The sequence below is a fragment of the Balaenoptera physalus genome (assembly GCF_965194825.1).
Source record: "Balaenoptera physalus genome assembly, chromosome: 13".
NCBI classification, from domain to species: Eukaryota; Metazoa; Chordata; class Mammalia; order Artiodactyla; family Balaenopteridae; genus Balaenoptera; species Balaenoptera physalus.
In genome coordinates, this window is record NC_138892.1 from 37,307,630 (window position 1) to 37,329,484 (window position 21,855).

At 36.9% G+C, this 21,855-nt stretch overlaps 1 protein-coding gene across 4 annotated transcripts in view; it reads right to left on the bottom strand.

Annotated features, from left to right (window-relative positions):
* Positions 1-21,855, bottom strand: part of METTL25 (methyltransferase like 25) — a gene marked incomplete at its 5' end in the record, with an annotated part of 171,468 nt that overhangs the window by 49,197 nt on the left and 100,416 nt on the right. The window contains one exon of one of the 4 annotated variants that reach the window (XM_082418981.1): positions 18,297-18,426. The exons of the other annotated variants lie outside the window; for them this stretch is intronic. Of the gene's footprint in view, positions 1-18,296; positions 18,427-21,855 lie in introns of those variants that run through there. 4 annotated transcript variants of the gene reach the window in all.

Genomic DNA, 21,855 nt, shown 5'->3' on the forward strand with positions numbered 1-21,855 from the left:
TTAAAGGACAAATAGAGAAGAGGCTTCAAAGAAGGCAGAGAGAGAACAGATAGTGGAAGGAGAACAGTCTAGGAGCAGTGGCTCTTTTGGCTTCTGGGAAGCAACTCTTGGGGGTCAGATGTTCTCTCCATCTCCCTGAATCTTACGGCCTTCCTGTTTCTCTCTGTGTATTGGCTTTATCTCTTCTCTCTAATGACCTCTTTCTCTGCTCATTCATAGTTTCTGACCCTCATAACTTTGGCTTCACATGGTCAAACACTGCCCCTACAATCTCTTTATATACCACGACTTTTTAACTTCCACCCCATACTTTTGTCTATTTCAAACTCCTGAGAAAGGGAGAATCTGATAGGTCTAACTTTTCTTCAGGTCACATCGAGGATCTAGGTTGCCTTGACCAGGTGTGTACTCATGCTCCCATCACCTGTGGTCCTGAGAGTCCTGGGTATAAAACATGGCTGTCTGTGTTCACCCCTTTGACAGGAGATATGGGCAGGGAGAAAAAAATGTGGTTAGTTAGGCTGAATGATATCTGTAGTTTTAGAAAGTTTATGGAAGGGATTCCTCAACAATGGCAGACACCGTAGTATAGTCAAGAAAGTATCCTGTGGATCTGGTGATGTGGATGCCAGTTGCTGGGATGGGGGGAGGGATCTGGTTGCTGTTGAGTTGGCAGTGAATGAGGGAAGGAATTGGAGACATAGAGCTGTGGCTCCCCCTTAATCAGGATCTCTACCTCAAACTTTATAATATAAAGGAAGGGGGTGATGTTGATACAGGACAGAGTCTAGTGGTGGTTGTCCTTTTTTTTCCTTCTCAAACATATGATTATTATTTAGTTATTTGCCCTTGTTCTGTACTAGAGCAGTGGGTTTGGACCTATGAACACAGATAACAGAACTACCCTTAGAAAAAGGAGAAGGGATCCCTTTAAATGAGACTGTGGGAGGGAGGGAAGGAGAAGTGATGTGGGTAAATTGTAGGAAAGGTAAGAGGTTGGCAAAGGGCACTGAAGTTCACTCTGCAAAGCCTTTCCCCCTTCACTCCCTTCACTCCTTCACTTCTCCTCTCCTCCCTAAGAGTTAACTGATAATTGAATGATCCTGCAGATTCTGAGATATCCTAAACAGATCCCATAGAGAATCCAAAGTAGGGTAACTGTCCTGGTCCTTTAAGACTGAGCAGGCTCTGCTGTTGAGGGCAGCACACCAAGGAAAGCCAGGCTGCTAGTAGGCTTGCTTTATGTTATAGCTTTCTTTGGAATGATCTGTAATGCTGATCTATTAGCAGGGGTTTCTGCCAGCCCTACCAGCATTCTGGGGCAGCCCACCCAGTCTGCATTCTGCCCCTCAACCTATCGATGGCCATGGTGTCATGGGCTACTTATAAAATATCATAGAACTCACTGACTCTCATTATGTAAATTCTCTCATTGACTCTCTTTATATAAACTCTCTCATTGTGTAAATAAAGGAACTGAGAACTGAAGAGGTGAAGTAACTTGCCCAGGGTCACATACTTGACTTGGTGGCAAAACCAGGAATAGAACATAGGCTTCCCAACTCAAGGCTCAATGTTATTATTATTATTTTAGTGTGATCATTTTCCCACTAATTTCTTAATATCCTGCCAATATCCATTATGTGCTCAACGAGAGTCCTGGTTTTTCCTGAGAAGGTGATATTTCAGATGGGTTGTGAAACATGAGCAGAACTCACCAGGCAAAAAGGTAAGGCAAAGGGTTTGACTTGGGCTAAGTGTGCAACATCTACTGCCTGGGATGAGGTAATTATCATGCGCAGAGACAGAAAGTGACCATCAGAGGCCTCTCAAGGCCTCTGTTTGAATTACCAAAAGCTTGGAACTACATGCCTTCACCTGGCCATCCTTCCTAAGTGGACAAAACACATGCACCACCCATCATCTTGTACGCTCACGCTCTTACATGTAACCTACTGTGCTCTTCCCCCTTCTCACTCATTCTCCCATTGCTGTGATCCTTTCCACCGAGGGCTTCTGGAAACCCTTGTTTAGAGAAAACCAACGACCCTATACTATCACCTTATTCACCAAACACCTACCACCCTGAAGCTTGGTTAACTCTCAAGGAACCACTTGCCAATCTCTCCAGTGCCAGATGCTAATTTTCTCACATCACATGGACCATGAGGAGAGGCTGGTAGCCTGAGTGGAGGAGAGAGGGGTTAGCCTTCTCCCTGGTCCCCACTCTCCGTCTCATCGTAAATTCTCCACTGTTGAATAAAAGAAGCTGGATGTTAGCTGGCTATAGCAGTTGCCATCATTTGTCTTCTACCAAATTCCCAAGAAGATTTAACATTTGTCTGTTGTCAACTAATGTTATTTTCCTAGATAATCTCTCTGAATAACATTTTTTTCCAATACTCTTCTCTCTCTAGATATTCTTCCTCAGTAACCCCTTGAACAGCCATGATTTAAACAACCATTAATAGATCTTGAGCTCAAAGTTTCCTATGGGTTCTAGGTTGCATATTGGATATCTTCAACATGTGGGTATTTCACAGACACAGCATATCCAAAATTGAACAATAAGCAACCCCTAATTCCCAAGCAACCCCTTAGACCTTTGTTCTTTCTTAGACTTTCTTCCTCAGTAAATGGCTGTGCTACTCAGCTAGTCACCCATGCTAGAAACTTGAGGGGAGGTGAAGGGTGAGTATCCTAGACTTCATTCTGTCTCACCTACAATATAGAATCAGTAACCAAGTCATGATAATTTTACCTCCTTGACTTAACTTTTTTCTTTTCCATTTCTACTTCCTCTGCCCTAATCAAGGCATTATCTCTTTTCATTTAGGTTTTTGAAATGGGGTCCTAACTGCTGCCCTGGCCTTCAGCTTGATTCTACTCCAATCCATCCTGTAGGCTATACAGTCAGAGCGATTTTTCTAAAATAGAACTATAATCACATCACTCTCTTCCTAAACTCCCTCAATGAACCTTTTATGCCTTGAGAGGAAATGTATCTCTTTGGCATGCCATTCATGGCTTCCACGCCTAGGACCCTGTCAACCTGTCTGATCTTATCTCCATACTCACCATTCACATTAAACAACTTTCAAGCCCCTAATGGAGTCATGCTCTCTCATGTTTTTGCAATAATTGTTGCTTGTCCTTATTGAGACGTTACTATATACAAAGATCTCTATTACTTGATCTCTTTCTGCTCATAACTGCATGTGGTTACTGTTTGTCCCCCAGTTGACAGATGGAAAAACTGAAGCACAAATAAGTTAAGTAACCTAACTAAGGTCACATAGCTAGTGAGGGACACAACTGGGATTTGAGCTCTTATCAGTCTCTCTCTAGAACCCATTCTTTTAACCGCTATTTACAGCACTATCACTCTGTCCCTCCTCCTGGAAGACCCTTCTTTCTTCCTTCACTGAGCTCACATCATACTTACCCCTTGGCCATTTATTCTGGCTTCTGCTTCCATCAAAATTCTGAAAAATCTCTCACAAAAAATGTCAATGATGGACTTCAGTGGGAATTTTCCCATTCTCTTCTTACTGGATCTTTCAAATGCTTCCAACCATTGGTTACTCCATAGGCCTTGAAATATCCTCTTCCTTGATTCACATGACGATCTGCTCCTGGTCTTTCTGCTTTATCTCTGGATGTGCTTTCACAGCCACGTTTGTTGTTCACACTTCTCTATAGAAACTTCATATTGGAGTTTTAGTTTCTCCATTCTTTTCTCCCTATGCTTTTTGCACTGAGTGATCTCATCCATGTTCTAGCTTCAATTTCCATCTATATGTTGATAACTTCTACATTTGTATCCATGCTTTCCCTTTGTTCTACAGACCCTTTTAGACCACTGCTTCTTTAATATTCCTTGAATTTCTCAAAAGTATCCTGCACTCAACATATCTGAAATGGAATTTTTAGTTTTTTCCCCAATATTGCTCTTCAGTGTACTTTAGCACCACCTTCCACCTAGAGAAACAATCTAGAAACTTTTATAGCCCATCAACCAAAGAGCACTAAGAACAAAACTGTAGTCCGAACTAGATTTATTTCGCTGACCGCAGCCAGGGGGCACGCACTCCAGGAGAATAGGGGGTTGTCTCAGTAAGAGAGCGTTTTTAGGAACTTCTTATAGGATTTGGGCTTGTAATGCATGGTTGTAGGGAGGATTTAAAAACATGAGGTCCAGTTTTGAATTGGAGGTTGTCAAGAAGCTAGGGAAATTCAATAACTGGTCTTATTTTTTTTTTAATATAGAAGGCAGGAGGATTAAAGTGGGTTGAGAGTAGTCACTGCTATGAAGTTGGAATTACATGTTAGCCAGAAGGGAGATGTTGAGAATGGGCTTGTCTGTCTTGTTCCAGACGGGTCACTGAGTGGCCTTCTCTGAATATTGTCTATAATTGTCATTTATTTTGAGTTTTAGTACCTCCCAGTTTTAGTTAGATGATTTTGGAAAAAGTGATTTTAACTCTCAGCTTTAATTTTCCAATATAAAAAATAAAGCAAATATCTATTATTATTTGGAGCAGAAAATTCAAGAACACTTTACTTACGATTTTAGTTGTACACATATTTCCCTTCATTTTAATAATGAAACTCTTTTTAGGTGTCTCAGAAAAAAACAAATATTTTTCCTGCCATTTGCAAAAACAGTTCCATCTGATTGGTAGATTATGAGACCTATCCTTTAGAGGCAGGAAAACCAAGAAATCATCAATTACTTGAAGTTTATAGGATTAGGCATCCACCAATATCTTGACTGTCTCAAGAGGAAACCAAATAATTAAGACAAACACAGAAGACCCTCAAATAATCAAGAAGTAAGACAGTATCTGTAGTGGCTAAGCAGTTAGACTCTGAAGCCAGATGCCTGAATTTGAATCTTGACTTTAACATTCCCATGCCTCCTCCAACTTGGAGCAAGTTGCTGGACCTTTCTGTATTTCAATTTTCCCTTCAGTAAAGCAGCAGAAATAATACAGTCCCTTCCTCTTAGGATTGCTATAAAGATTAAGTAAGTTAATAAATACAAAGTGCTTAGAACAGCACCTAGCATAGAGTAGGCACTCAATAAATATTTAGTTGGCATTATTATTATAATCCATCATGTCGTTTGGAGTTTAAAAAACCTTTTAAAATTTGAGTAGTTGCCAAGGACACTCTGTATAATGGTATGTAGGTATATAAGAGACATATAAAGTTGGAGTAACCTCTAAAATTTTTAAAACAGATCTGGCTACTCAAGAAGACTCCTTCAGAGAGAGCTCTCAGATGTCAACACACTTGAGAATAGTGAATCTGGAATTATGTTAACATATTGGAAGCTTCCATGGAGACTGCAATGGTGAAAGAGCAATTTGAATAGTAGACTTTCAAAACTGTCAAAGAAATTGATGATGTATCCCTACTTGCCAGAAAGAGGCTTATGCAACACCTTTGGACTGCATATAAGAGGAACTACTCGGGGGGGGGATTTCATGAAATCTATAACTGAAGTGGCTCCTTCTTCTCTTACTGTCAAGCTGGCCATTTTGACATCTATTAACTAATACATGTAAGTGGGGTAAAATTTTTTTTGATTATGACATCTGTTTAAATTGGACTTCTGTGTCTGTTCATAATTTCACTTAAACTATGTGCTTTTAGCATTTACTACACTGGAGGTGGATTCTTTGGGGAAGAGAAAAACAGAGGCTACAAGAAAGATTAAATTGTAGGTTATTATTATTTTTTTAATAATCAAATGGGGCACATAGAAAAGTTCTTTGTATTTATTCTTATATTTGGTGACTGGTCATTTGTGCAGTTTTGGAGGGTATCTTTGAATTTAATTTATTGGCACACTTATGTAGACCTCAGTTATCTGAATTGATTTCTGTCTAGTCATTAGTAGATTGCTTGCCTATGTTTCCTTATATTTTATGTACAAATATCTAGGCAGGAGCCTACTGAGGGTTTGCAGTTCATTGTTATTGAAGCTGTCTGTGGATTCTATGTTTAACCATCAATGATTTCCCAAGCTGGCAGCTTTTATGAAAAGAACTAAATCCAAATTTGGCCCTGGATTGAAAAAAGCAGAGTTCCTAAATAGTTAATGTATATGATATACTTAATAGTATTATCAACCTTTAACTAGCAATTCTCCTTCTGGGAATGCAGTCATACAGCGTAAATTATTGAAGAAGAGAATAATGTCATATGCTCAAATGTATTCACAACAGTCTTAGGCACAATAGCAAGAGGTTGGAAGGTCTAACAATAAAATAATGGGTAAATAGAGTATATGTCATTAGGATGAACTCTTAAGTCATTAAAAATGATCACGATGAAGGCAGTGTAGAATTATGGGGAAATGTTTCTTACATAATATTAAGTAAAAGAGGCAGAATATAAATGATATGTTGATTGTTAAGGCAGATATAAACAATAAATGCATTTGGACCAACTGAAAATAACTACTTGGTGGTGGGAATGTGAGTAATTTAACTATAGTTTCTTCATTTTTTTTTTAAACCAAAAGAGGGAAAGTAAAGAGTTTTAAATAGCATGATCATATTATTCGAGAGCCAAATTCCTCATTCATTTTTCATGGATTTGTAAAAATGACAGCTTGTATGTTAACTCAATTTGAGGTTTAGCCCAGGAACCTGATTTGTTTGCCTCAATAGATTCACTATATCTTGATTTTTAAAATAAATTCTATGCAAATTCCAATGCCAACTGGTCTGCTATCTTTATTAATACGAAAAGATCGCATGGGTGAAAGATACCATAATCAGAGATAAACAGAAAAAGCACGGAATAAAACGTGGAGCATCTACCAAAAGATATGAAGGCCTTTTGAAGAGTTGTTCCTAATTTATATATATGAGTTAGAGTTTTATGGTAAATATACAGATAATACAGAACATTTTCACATTCTTAAATTTTACTTACAAACTAAATCTTTTACATTATATTGAAAAGACACAGCCTTAGTCAGTTGTGAGAAATGGCTGCAAAAAACCCCACAATTCAATCCCCAAATTTATTAACAAGTCCTGTTGGAGTAATGCCTGTTAAAAAATGTCAGCTGAAGGCAGAAGGGATTTGTGAAATTCTGGTCTCCTTTGTATTTATTCTTTGGCAGTGACTGAAGAGAGGGAGGTCTAATATTCTTAGGTACAGACCTCTCGAGCATGAGGCAAGATGTGGTCCATTTAGGGCAGGGCTGTGAGTGAGTACCCTCGGGATTTGCATGCTCCCTCACCTTGGAATGCAGCAGATACTAAGGGGCCTGGCAGGGTCTTCTGTGTTCTTGGGCATAAAACTCTCTCAGAGGAGCCTTAAAGAGGCTGTCTTCTCAAATGTTAAGCACTTGGGGGGTCTCTTAAAATACCTATTCTGACTGAGTAGGTTTGGGGTAGGGACTGAGATTCTGCATTTTTAACAAGTTCTCAGGTGATGCTGATGCTGTTGGTGTGCGGAGTGCAATTTTGGGGAATAAGACTCTTAGCTCAGCTTACCTGAGGAAAAAAAAAGTGATGCAGGGAATCTCCTGCTTAATCTTTGCTTCCCATATTACTTCTACGACTGGAAGCTAATCTTTGGACAAGGAAGCATGCCACTGGCGTGGACGTCAATGTAAAAAGAAGTGTTATTACATACTGGAATAATTTCTTACAATTTTAACTTATCACTCTGGTGTCCAGAAAGATCAGTACTGGTAACTAAGAAATATACTCTATAACTCATATGTTGAAGTTTTAAGCATTGCTCTATGCCCACCAGCTTTTTGGAATGTTATTGTCCTAACATTATGCTGTGTGGTCATCTATTTGGTTAGCTGTTTTTAAAATTTTCTTTGGAATTTTCAAATTTCATTTACAGGCCTCTTTATAAAACCCCCTCTCTGATTCTTCTGGGGTGGCCCTTGTATATATGATATATAAAATGTCAAAGTAGTTGGTATTTAATAATTGGCAATTATCTTTAGGTTTATTTTTAGTAATTATCTTAAGATTTATTTTAAATTTTTATTTATTTTTTATTTTATTTATTTATTTTGGCTGCGTTGGGTCTTCATTGCTGCGCACAGGCTTCGTCTAGTTGCAGCGAGCGGGGGCTACTCTTCGTTGCAGTGTGCAGGCTTCTCATTGCGGTGGCTTCTCTTTGTTGCAGAGCACAGGCTCTAGGCACATGGGCTTCAGTAGTTTTGGTTCGCAGGCTCTAGAGCGCAGGCTCAGTAGTTGTGGCGCACGGGCTTAGTTGCTCCGCGGCATGTGGGATCTTCCCGGACCAGGGCTTGAACCTGAGTCCCCTGCATTGGCAGGCGGATTCTTAACCACTGCGCCACCAGGGAAGTCCCAAGATTTATTTAAAAATTAAAATTAATATCATGGGCAGGAAGCTTCTTGGTTTTCACTGATCTTCCTAAGTAAGTTAAAAGTAACCACTATCTGGCACATATATACAATGGAATATTACTCAGCCATAAAAAGGAACGAAATTGAGTTATTTGTAGTGAGGTGGATGGACCTAGAGTCTGTCATACAGAGTAAAGTAAATCAGAAAGAGAAAAATACCAGATGCTAACGCAGATATATGGAATCTAAAAAAACGGTACTGATAAAACTAGTGTCAGGGCAGGAATACATACGCAGACATAGAGAATGGACTTGAGGACATGGGGCGGGGAAGGAGAAGCTGGGACGAAGTGAGAGAGTAGCATTGACATGTATACACTACCAAATGTAAAATGGATGGCTAGTGGGAAGCTGCTGCATAGCACAGGGAGATCAGCTCGGGTGCTTTGTGACCACCTAGAGAGGTGGGATAGGGAGGGTGGCAGGGAGATGCAAGAGGGAGGGGATATGGGGATATATGTATACATATAGCTGATTCACTTTGTTGTACAGCAGAAACTAACACAACATTGTAAAGCAATTCTACTCCAATAAAGATATAAAAACAAAACAAAACAAAATAACCACTATCATTGGTGTTCAATTCTTTCAAAAGTGGCCTCGGGCTGCCACTTTTAACTTTAAATTGCAAAGTTCTGATTTTAACTTAGCATATACTTACAAGACAATATAAGCCAAGTATGAATCTATTATCTAAAGTAGTAAAAACAAAATACCGTATTTGGAATGTCAATGGGATTCTTATCATTGAATTTTTTTTTTCTTAATCTATGAACAGTGAGCTGAAAGATCTCTTAAATGTGTTTCCTGTAAGAACACATTTTTATAGAAAATACATTTACATGGTTATTTGTTTAGTTTTGAATATAGTACTATACACCTTAATTTTTTGGCCCACCAAAGTCTGGAGATCACAGGGTTAGACAAAAGGAAAGAACAAAAAGGAAGTCTGTAAGCAGACACTGGGCACTGAAATCATTATGCTTTCAAGATAATAATTAAACCCTAGAGTGAATGAAAAATGGGTGAACTGTTCTCAAGTATTACTGCTTGCTCCTTGGGTGTATATTACTGTTTTGATACTAACAATCTATATCCCTAATACATGCTATTGAATTAATTTGTTGTTCTGAGAATTGAGGTTAAGTGTGAAAACACCAGTTTATAGATGTTCAATAAAGTTTTGTTGGACTTTATATGTCTTACTTGATCAGAAACACATACTCTGTTTTTGGAAAAGTCAGAGAGATTTCGTCTTCTGTTTCCTATTTTTCCAAGATGGCATTTCCATTTTGGCCCTGACAAACAGCTATCCTACCCTTCTTATGCATTTGCATCTTATAGACAGTTTAGAATCTAAAAATCAAGACATAAATTAAATGTGTATTTGATGTAACTCCACCAGGCTACTATGACCTTCAGAAGCTGTGTAACACTGCTTTATTTATTAACTAAACAAAGCTCCAAGAGATATAAAGTTTTAATTTTCATAATAATAGAACAGTAAGGAGATATTGGTTGAATTTACTATTGTTTCATTAATCTTAAAGGTAGGAGGTATGCTATTAACAGCAACAATTTTAATGAAATCCTTTCTTCTCTAAGCATCTGCAACCAATTTATTAGAAGGAAAACACATTACCAAGAATCTCATTAACAAAAGTGGATATTAAAACTGTGCTAGAGATCTAAAATGTGAAGCATATTTTTAAAAATTCAGATCTGTTTATTTTCAAGAGAAACAGACAGTATTTGCTATTAATTAGAGAAAAGTTATCCAAGAAAATCATTTACCTTGCAAAAGCTTTCAGTTCTTACACTGTAAATGTTGATCCTCAAAACTACTAAATATCACTCTTCAGTACAGTAAAACCTGCTGTGAAGGGATGACTTCCCAAACATAGTATAAGCTGGTAACATGAATGTAAATGTGGAGCCTTTAAAGGCACTGTTTACATATGAAAAAAGATGGGCAACATCCTATACATCAAAAGTGAACCCTCTCCTTTGCCTTCAATTTTATTTTTAGTTCCTGTCCTTTTGGATTAAAGTGGAAATAGAGCACTAACATTTTTTCTTTATGATTTAAAAATCTGTCCCTTATGCCTTTATTCACAGAGGTTCACCTGCACAGTTATATTGTCTACTAAAATTGGAAATAGTCTGAAGTCACCAGAGCACCAGAGATGTCTGTTGTCATAATCAAATGGATCTGGAATTGTTTTATCTTTCCCTTGAAACACATTATTTGAGTATAGTTTGCTCGATGGAAAACCACCATCAACTAATTTTCTTAAAAGAGTTGTGGCAGTATTAGAAGACTGGATTCTTTCCTGAGAGGGCAGCTAACTCTGAATAACGTGCATTTAGTTCAACATGATTAGCTGATGCACACCAAATCTCATGTTGACTAAATGGAAAGCAACGTGTTGAATTTCAGGTTGGAATTTGCATACTTTCTCTATTTTTCTAAAATCCAACATGTTCAATCATAACTGTCTAAGTACAAATTAAAGGCTTTTCCTCCCATGAATTTTAAATACACGCTACTTTGTTCTGTGCTGTAATGTGTTAACTCTCTTATTCTAGATTGTTCATTGGAAAATTCTGATAAAAACAGTACAATTAAAAAAAAAAAGGTCTTTCATTGACAGAACATCTGCAAACTTAATGAGGCAATCCACTGAGATAAATACCTCAACTAATAAATTCCCATACGTGTAGCCAGTAGCATCACTGGCCAAGTACAAATCATCTGGGAAGGTTTGGAGACTTTCAGTTCCTTTGGTCACAGGTTAACCAGAGCACATATATCACATAACAGATTATTTCTTAAACAGTCCTCTCCTCCACGAAAACAGGCCATTCTACTGACCACATTTAGAAACAACCCAAAGGAAACTATAATTAAGGGGAAGAATGGGACAGAAGTCAACAATCTAGGACATAGTTCATGGTAAAGCATTGTGTCTTTATGTAGACACTTTCTTCTTCTCCTCTCAAATGTCATTATCTAACTCTTAACTCTTCCATATGCCTCTCATATGTGTTTCAATGACTAGATTATGAACTCCTGAAGATTAGGAACTATCAACAGCTTTTAAATCTTTCTCCCCAACCTTAAGTGTTATAGTCACATAGTTGCGAACTAACAAGATAGTAGGTAACTGAATTACATTTAACATCCACCAAGTACTTTTATTGAGATGTAGGAAATTAATAGAGGATTAGTTGCAGATTCAATATAACAGTTATATGATTATTTATGTTGTATTTTTCTTCTTTCGGCAATTTTGGCATATTGCATTTCTTCGAGAAAAATTTCCTTTTTACACAAATGTTCAAATTTATCAGTATAAAGCTGTTCATAATATTCTTATTACCATTCTAATTTTTGTAGGATCTATAGTGATGTTCCCTTTTATATTCCTTAGTTATTTGTTTTATTTTTTAAAAATGATTACTCTGTCAGAGTTGTGTCAATTTTATTAGTTATCTAAGAACCAACTTTTAGAGGTGTTAATTCTCTCTCTGTGTGTTCTTCTTCCACTAACTACTAATCTTTTGATTTTCGGTCTTTTTCTTTTCTAATATGTGTTCACAGCTAATGTTTCCTTATATCATGGTTTAGCTCATCCTACAAGTTTTGATGTCTAATTTGTAATGAAAATTACAATGATCTGTAATGAAAAATTATAATTTTTTCATTATAATTCAATTCAATTATTTTAATTATTATTCAAAATGTTTTCTGATTTCCACTTTCTTCTTTGACTCGAAAGGTATTTAGATGTATAATTCTTAAATTTAAAGCATATGGGACCTTATCAAAATACCAATGGCATTTTTCACGGAACTTGGACAAATAATTCTAAAATTTGTATGAAAACACAAAAGTCCCTGAAAAGCCAAAACAGTCTTGAGAAAGAACAACAAAGCTGGGGGTATCACGCTCCCTGATTCCAAATACTACAAAGCTACAGTAACCAAAACAGTATGGTGCTGGCAAAAAACAGACAATAGATCAATGGAACAGAATAGAGAGTCCAGAAATGAAGCCACACTTTTATGGGTAATTAATCTCCGACAAAAGAGGCAAGAATACACAATGAGGAAAAGGCAGTCTCTTCAACAAACAGTGTTGGGAAAACTGGACAGTTATATGCAAAACAACCAAAGGGGACAACTCTCTCAAACCATGCACAAAAATAAATTCAAAATGGATTAAAGACTTAAATGTAAAACCTGAAACCACAACACTTCTAGAAGAAAACATAGGAAGTAAGCTCTTTGACACTGATCTTAGTAATATTTCATGGATATGTCTCCTCAGGCAAAGGAAACAAAAGCAAAAATAGACAAATGGGACAACATCAAATGGAAAGGCTTTTGCACAGCAAAGGAAACTAACAACAAAATGAAAAGGTCACCTACTGAATGGGAGAAGATATATGCAAATGATACATCTAATAAGGGGTTAACATCCAAAATATACAAAGAACTTACACAACTCAACATCAAAAAAACCCCCAACAACCCAATCAAAAATGTGCAGAGGATCTGAATAGACATTTTTCCAAAGAAGGCATACAGATGGTCAAAGGCACATGAAAAGATGCTCAACATCACCAATCATCAAGGAAATGCAAATCAAAACCACAATGAGACATCACCTCACACCTGTCAGAAATGGCTATCAATGAAAAGAACACAAGTAACAAATGTTGGAGAGGGTGTGGAGGAAAGGGAACCCTTGTGCACTGATGGTGGGGATGTAAACTGGCGCAGCCACTATGGAGAACAGATGGACATTCCCTAAAAAACTAAAAATAGAACTTCATATGATACAGCAATTCTACTCTTGGGTATTTATCTGAAGAAAACAAAAACACTAATTTTAAAAGATAAATGCACCCCTGTGTTCATTGCAGCATTATTTACAATAGCCAAGATATGCAAGATACGGAAGCAACCTAAGCGCTCCTCAGTAGATGAATGAGATGAATGGAAACAGAAGATGTGACACACACACTATGGAATATTACTCAGCCATAAAAAAGAATGCAATTTTGCCATCTGCAACAACATGGATAGACTTGGCGGATATTATGTTAAGTGAAGTAAGTCAGACAGAGAAAGACAAATACTGAATGATTTCATTTATATGTGGAATCTAAAAAGCAAAACAAATGAATAAGCATAATTAAACAGAAAAAGACTCATAGATACAGACAACAAACAGGTGGTTGCCAGAGGGGAGTGGGTCAGGGACAGGGAAGGAGAGAAATAGGTGAGGGAGATTAAGAGGTACAAAATTCCAGCTGCAAAACAAATGAGTCATGGGTATGAAATGTACAGTGCGGATGGCAAGGGTGGGGGGGTGGGGAAGGGATGAACTGGGAGTTTGGGGTTAGCAGATGCAAACTATTATATATAGAATGGATAAACAACAAGGTCCTACTGTATAGCACAGGGAACTATATTCAATATCATGTGATAAACCATAATAGAAGAGAATATATTGATAAAAAAGAATATATATATATATATGTATGACTGAATCACTTTGCTGTACAGCAGAAATTAACACAACACTGTACATCAACTATACTTCAATTAAAAAAGTAACTATGGCTCCCATCAAGCCTCTTAGATAGCCTCAACCACCAGAGGGCACACAGCAGAAGCAAGAAAAACTACAATCCTGCAGCCTGTGGAAGAAAAACCACATTCACAGAAAGACAGACAAGATGAAAAGGCAGAGGGCTATATACCAGATGAAGGAACAAGATAAAACCCCAGAAAAACAACTAAATGAAGTGGAGATAGGCAACCTTCCAGAAAAAGAATTCAGAATAAAGATAGTGAAGATGATCCAGGACCTCGGAATAAGAATGGAGGCAAAGATCGAAAAGATGCAAGAAATGTTTAACAAAGACCTAGAAGAATTAAAGAACAAAACAAACAGAGATGAACAATACAATAACTGAAATGAAAACTACACTAGAAGGAATCAATAGCAGAATAACTGAGGCAGAAGAACGGATAAGTGACCTGGAAGACAGAATGGTGGAATTCATTGTTGTGGAACAGACTAAAGAAAAAAGAATGAAAAGAAATGAAGACAGCCTAAGAGACCTCTGGGACAATATTAAATGCAACAACGTTCGCATTATAGGGGTCCCAGAAGGAGAAGAGAGAGAGAAAGGACCAGAGAAAATATTTGAAGAGATTATAGTCGAAAACTTCCCTAACATGGGAAAGGAAATAGCCACCCAAGTCCAGGAAGCGCAGAGAGTCCCATACAGGATATCCCAAGGAGAAACATGCCGAGAAACATAGTAATCAAATTGGCAAAAATTAAAGACAAAGAAAAATTATTGAAAGCAGCAAGGGAAAAACAACAAATAACATACAAGGGAACTCCCATAAGGTTAACAGCTGATTTCTCAGCAGAAACTCTACAAGCCAGAAGGGAGTGGCATGATATACTTAAAGTGATGAAAGGGAAGAACCTACAACCAAGATTACTCTACCCGGCAAGGATCTCATTAAGATTTGATGGACAAATCAAAAGCTTTACAGACAAGCAAAAGCTAAGAGAATTCAGCACCACCAAACCAGCTCTACAACAAATGCTAAAGGAACTTCTCTAAGTGGGAAACACAAGAGAAGAAAAGGACCTACAAAAACAAACCCAAAACAATTAAGAAAATGGTCATAGGAACATACATATCGATAATTACCTTAAATGTGAATGGATTAAATGCTCCAACCAAAGACACAGGCTTGCTGAATGGATACAAAAACAAGACCCATATATATGCTGTCTACAAGAGACCCATTTCAGACCTAGGGACACATACAGACTGAAAGTGAGGGGATGGAAAAAGATACTCCATGCAAATGGAAATCAAAAGAAAGCTGGAGTAGCTATACTCATATCAGATAAAATAGACTTTAAAATAAAGAATGTTACAAGAGGCAAGGAAGGACACTACATAATAATCAAGGGATCAATCTAAGAAGATATAACAATTATAAATATATATGCACCCAACATGGGAGCACCTCAATACATAAGGCAACTGCTAACAGCTATAAAAGAGGAAATCAACAGTAACAAAATAATAGTGGGGGAGTTTAACACCTCACTTACACCAACGGACAGATCATCCAAAATGAAAATAAATAAGGAAACAGAAGCTTTAAATGACACAATAGACCAGATAGATTTAATTGATATTTATAGGACATTCCATCCAAAAACAGCAGATTACACTTTCTTCTCAAGTGCGCACGGAACATTCTCCAGGATAGATCACATCTTGGGTCACAAATCAAGCCTCAGTAAATTTAAGAAAATTGAAATCATATCAAGCATCTTTTCTGACCACAACGCTATGAGATTAGAAATAAATTACAGGGGAAAAAACGTGAAAAGCACAAACACATGGAGGCTAAACAATATGTTACTAAATAACCAAGAGATCACTGAAGAAATCAAAGAGGAAATCAAAAAATACCTAGAGACAAATGACAATGAAAACACAACGATCCAAAACCTATGGGATACAGCAAAAGCACTTCTAAGAAGGAAGTTTATAGCTATACCAGCTTACCTAAAGAAACAAGAAAAATCTCAAGTAAACAATCTAACCTTACACCTAAAGGAACTAGAGAAAGAAGAACAAACAAAACCCAAAGTGAGCAGAAGGAAAGAAATCATAAAGATCAGAGCAGAAATAAATGAAATAGAAACAAAGAAAACAATAGCAAAGATCAATAAAACTAAAAGCTGGTTCTTTGAGAAGATAAACAAAATTGGTAAGCCATTAGCCAGACTCATCAAGAAAAAGAGGGAGAGGACTCAAATCAATAAAATCAGAAATGAAAAAGGAGAAGTTACAACAGACACTGCAGAAATACAAAGCATACTAAGAGACTACTACAAGCAACTCTATGCCAATAAAATGGACAACCTGGAAGAAATGCACAAATTGTTAGAAAGGTATAACCTTCCAAGACTGAACCAGGAAGAAACAGAAAATATGAACAGACAAATCACAAGTAATGAAATTGAAACTGTGATTAAAAATCTTCCAACAAACAAAAGTCCAGGACCAGATGGCTTCACAGGTGAATTCTATCAAACATTTAGAGAAGAGCTAACACCCATCCTTCTCAAACTCTTCCAAAAAATTGCAGAGGAAGGAACCCTCCCAAACTCATTCTATGAGGCCACCATCACCCTGATACCAAAACCAGACAAAGATACTACAAAAAAAGAAAATTACAGACCAATATCACTGATGAATATAGATGCAAAAATCCTCAACAAAATACTAGCAAACAGAATCCAACAACATATTAAAAGGGTCATACACCACGATCAAGTGGGATTTATCCCAGGGATGCAAGGATTCTTCAATATACACAAGTCAATCAATGTGATACACCATATTAACAAATTGAAGAGTAAAAACCATATGATCATCTCAAGAGATGCAGAAAAAGCTTTTGACAAAATTCAACATCCATTTATGATAAAAACTCTCCAGAAAGTGGGCATAGAGGGAACCTACTTCAACATAATAAAGGCCATATAGGACAAACCCACAGCAAACATCATTCTCAATGGTGAAAAACTGAAAGCATTTCCTCCAAGATCAGGAACAAGACAAGGATGTCCACTCTCACCACTATTATTCAACATAGTTTTGGAAGTCCTAGCCACGGCAATCAGAGAAAAAAAAGAAATAAAAGGAATACAAATTGGAAAAGAAGAAGTAAAACTGTCACTGTTTGCAGATGACATGATACTATACGTAGAGAATCCTAAAAATGCCACCAGAAAACTACTAGAGCTAATCAATGAATTTGGTAAAGTTGCAGGATACAAAATTAATGCACAGAAATCTCTTGCATTCCTATACACTAATGACGAAAAATCTGAAAGAGAAATTATGGAAACACTCCCATTTACCATTGCAACAAAAAGAATAAAATACCTTGGAATAAACCTACCTAGGGAGACAAAAGACTTGTATGCAGAAAACTATAAGACACTGATGAAAGAAATTAAAGATGATACCAACAGATGGAGAGATATACCATGTTCTTGGATTGGAAGAATCAATATTGTGAAAATGACTATACTACCCAAAGCAATCTACAGACTCAATGCAATCCCTATCAAATTACCAATGGCATTTTTTACGGAACTAGAACAAATCATCTTAAAATTTGTATGGAGACACAAAAGACCCTGAATAGCCAAAGCAGTCTTTTTTTTTTTTAATTAATTTATTTATTTATGGCTGTGTTGGGTCTTCGTTTCTGTGCGAGGACTTTCTCTAGTTGCGGCAAGCAGGGGCCACTCTTCATCGCGGTGCGCGAGCCTCTCACCATCGTGGCCTCCCTTGTTGCGGAGCACAGGCTCCAGCTGCGCAGGCTCAGTAATTGTGGCTCACGGGCCCAGCCGCTCCGTGGCATGTGGGATCCTCCCAGACCAGGGCTCGAACCCGTGTCCCCTGCATTGGCAGGCGGACTCTCAACCACTGCGCCACCAGGGAAGCCCCCAAAGCAGTCTTGAGGGAAAAAAACGGAGCTGGAGGAATCAGACTCCCTGACTTCAGACTATACTACAAAGCTACAGTAATCAAGACAATATGGTACTGGCACAAAAACAGAAACACAGATCAATGGAACAAGATAGAAAGCCCAGAGATAAACCCACACACCTATGGTCAACTAATCTATGACAAAGGAGGCAAAGATATACGATGGAGAAAAGACAGTCTCTTCAATAAGTGGTGCTGGGAAAACTGGACAGCTACGTGTAAAAGAATGAAATTAGAATACTCCCTAACACCATACACAAAAATAAACTCAAAATGGATTCGAGACCTAAAAGTAAGACTGGACACTATAAAACTCTTAGAGGAAAACATAGGAAGAACACTCTTTGACATAAATCACAGCAAGATCTTTTTTGATCCACCTCCTAGAGTAATGGAAATAAAAACAAAAATAAACAAATGGGACCTAATGAAACTTCAAAGCTTTTGTACAGCAAAGGAAACCATAAACTAGACGAAAAGACAATCCTCAGAATGGGAGAAAATATTTGCAAACGAATCAACAGACAAAGGATTAATCTCCAAAACATATAAACAGCTCATGCAGCTCAATATTAAAGAAACAAACAACCCAATCCAAATATGGGCAGAAGACCTAAATAGACATTTCTCCAAAGAAGACATACAGATGGCCAAGAAGCACATGAAAAGATGCTCAACATCACTAATTATCAGAGAAATGCAAATCAAAACTACAATGAGGTATCACCTCACACCAGTTAGAATGGGCATCATCAGAAAATCTACAAACAACAAACGCTGGAGAGGGTGTGGAGAAAAGGGAACCCTCTTGCACTGTTGGTGGGAATGTAAATTGATACAGACACTATGGAGAACAATATGGAGGTTCCTTAGAAAACTAAAAATAGAATTACCATATGATCCAGCAATCCCACTACTGGGCATATACCCAGAGAAAACCGTAATTCAAAAAGACAGATGCACCCCAATGTTCATTGCAGCACTATTTACAATAGCCAGGTCATGGAAGCAACCTAAATGTCCATCAACAGACGAATGGATAAAGAAGTTGTGGTACATATATACAATGGAATATTACTCAGCCATAAAAAGGAACGAAATTGAGTCATTGTTGAGACGTGGATGGATCTAGAGACTGTCATACAGAGTGAAGTAAGTCAGAAACAGAAAAACAAATATCGTATATTAACACATGTATGTGGAACCTAGAAAAATGGTACAGATGAACTGGTTTGCAGGGCAGAAGTTGAGACACAGATGTAGAGAACAAACGTATGGACACCAAGGGGGGAGAACCGCGGTGGGGTGGGGATGGTGGTGTGCTGAATTGGGCAATTTGGATTGACATGTACACACTGATGTGTATTAAAATGATGACTGATTAAAAAAAAAAAAGTAACTATGCAATATCTTTGTATGGTGACAGATAATGACTGGAGCCATCACGGTGATCATCTTGAAATGTATAGAAATATCAAATCACTATGTTGTGTAACAGGAACTAACATAGTGTTAACTGTAGGTAAATTATACTTTAAAAACAAACAAAAACAAACAAACTCATAGCAAAAGAGATCAGGTTTGTGGTTACAAGAGGAGGGGGATGGGGTGAGGGGGAATTGGATGAAGGCAGTCAAAAGGTACAAACGCCCAGTTATAAGATAAATAAGTAACAGAGAACATAGTGCACAACATAAATATAATTAACATTGCTATATGTTATATATGAAGGTTTTTAAGGGAGTAAATCCTGAAAGTTCTTATCAAAAGGAAAATGTTTTTTTCTTTCTTTAATTTTGTATCTACATGAGGTGATGGATGTTCACTAAACTTATTGTGATAAACATTTCATGATGTATGTAAGTCAAATAATTATGCTGTACACCTTAAACTTAAACAGTACTGTATGTCAATTATATCTCAATAAAACTGGAAGGAAAAAAATAAAGCATATGGAAATGTCATATATTTATTTATATATGTACTATTCATATACATATATGTGTATAAACACACACACACACACACACACATATGGAATGGAATACTACTCAACCATCAAAAAGAATGACATTTTGCCATTTGCAACAAAATGGATAGACTTGGTGGGTATTATGCTTAGTGAAATAAGTCAGACAGAGAAAGACAAATACTATATGTTATCATTATATGTAGAATCTAAAAAATGAAACAAACTAGTGAATATTTGTTCACTAGTTTATATTTTGTTTAGAATAACAAAAAAGAAACAGACTCACAGATATAGAAAACAAGCTAATGGTTGTGAGTGGGGAGAGGGAAGGAAGGAGGAGCAGGATAGGGGTAGGGGATTAAGAGGTACAAACTACTATATATAAAATAAATAAGCTACAAGGATATACAGCACAGGAAATAGACAATAGACAATATTTTATAAAAACTATAAATGGAGTATAACCTCTAAAAATTGTGAATCACTATGTTGTACACCTGAAACATATAATATGTAAACCAACTATATCTCAATTAAAAAAAAATAAAAACATGTATTAAAAAAAAGCAGTCAATTTAGCTCATAGCCATCTAGGAAAAAATGAAACCTCATGCCTCATGACAAAGACTTTGGAATAACTATGCATGTTAAAGAGGGTAATAATAATAATTATTATTATGCACAGTAGCTAGAAACGCCAATTAAAGAACAATCATCAGATGCATGTAGGGTGGGAGGTCTTTTGCATAAGTCTCAGCATTTATACCTACAGATACAGAGCAATCACTGTTAGAAATTAATCTAAAAATGAATATTAATCTTAAAATGATAGATTATGTCAGCAAGCAAAATTGCTGTGAAACATACTACTGAGCATAAAGTAATGTTCTTCATCCAGTAATCAAATCCACTTTTAAATGTGGACAATTCCTCAAATTTTGAATGGGGACACTAAAAATCCATTTGTAAGCTGTCTGATTAGAATCTAGAACACATTTTTTTTCCCTACAAAATCAATGTCTTAACTTATAAATAAGTTCCCATTTCTGTCCCTCTAGGACACTTAAAAAACACAACTATTGCTTTTATATTATGCATTATGTGCCAGGAATTAAGTACTTTACAAGGAGAACCGCAACCATGTGCATCAATATGACAGAGCTATGGGGTCTAAGAACTGAGACCACCTGTTTCAACATGATTTATTTGTTTGTTGCAAGAAAACTTTCCCCAGGAAAGATAAGACTGTAAACCAATAAATAACTTCATTGTTTGTTTCAGGAAATTCCCATATATTAATTTACCTCAGACAAACAATCTGCTTTCATTGGCAGAGAGTTCACTTATCAAGCAACAGTTTACGTATCAAAACTTGGTTCAAGACCCTCACCTTGCTATAGATACTAACCATAAAACTTACATCATGAAATTTCCCCAATCCCAGTCTGTTCTCCACCTTAAAAAAGCTGCCTTAAGCTCCTTGAGCCCAGACTTCCAAATCTTATAAATATCCTTTCCTGACTTCCTCCTTCAGAGACAGTCAAGACTGTCAAGGGGAATTCCTCTATTGCTGAAGAGAATTCTAATAAACTTAGTTTTGCTTGATTAACAGGGTGCCTGGAGATATTTTGGGGGAGCTGAATAACATATATTTAGTCCGTTAATCCTCTTAACAACCTTATGAGTAAATTCTATTCTTACGTTATTTTTCACAGATGAGAAAACTGAGGCACACCGAATAGTTAAGTGACTTAGGCAAGGACACAAAACAACTTAAGTCACATGAATCTAAACTACGGTACTAATATTACTGAGTCCTTCTTCCCCCTAAGTCTATTGA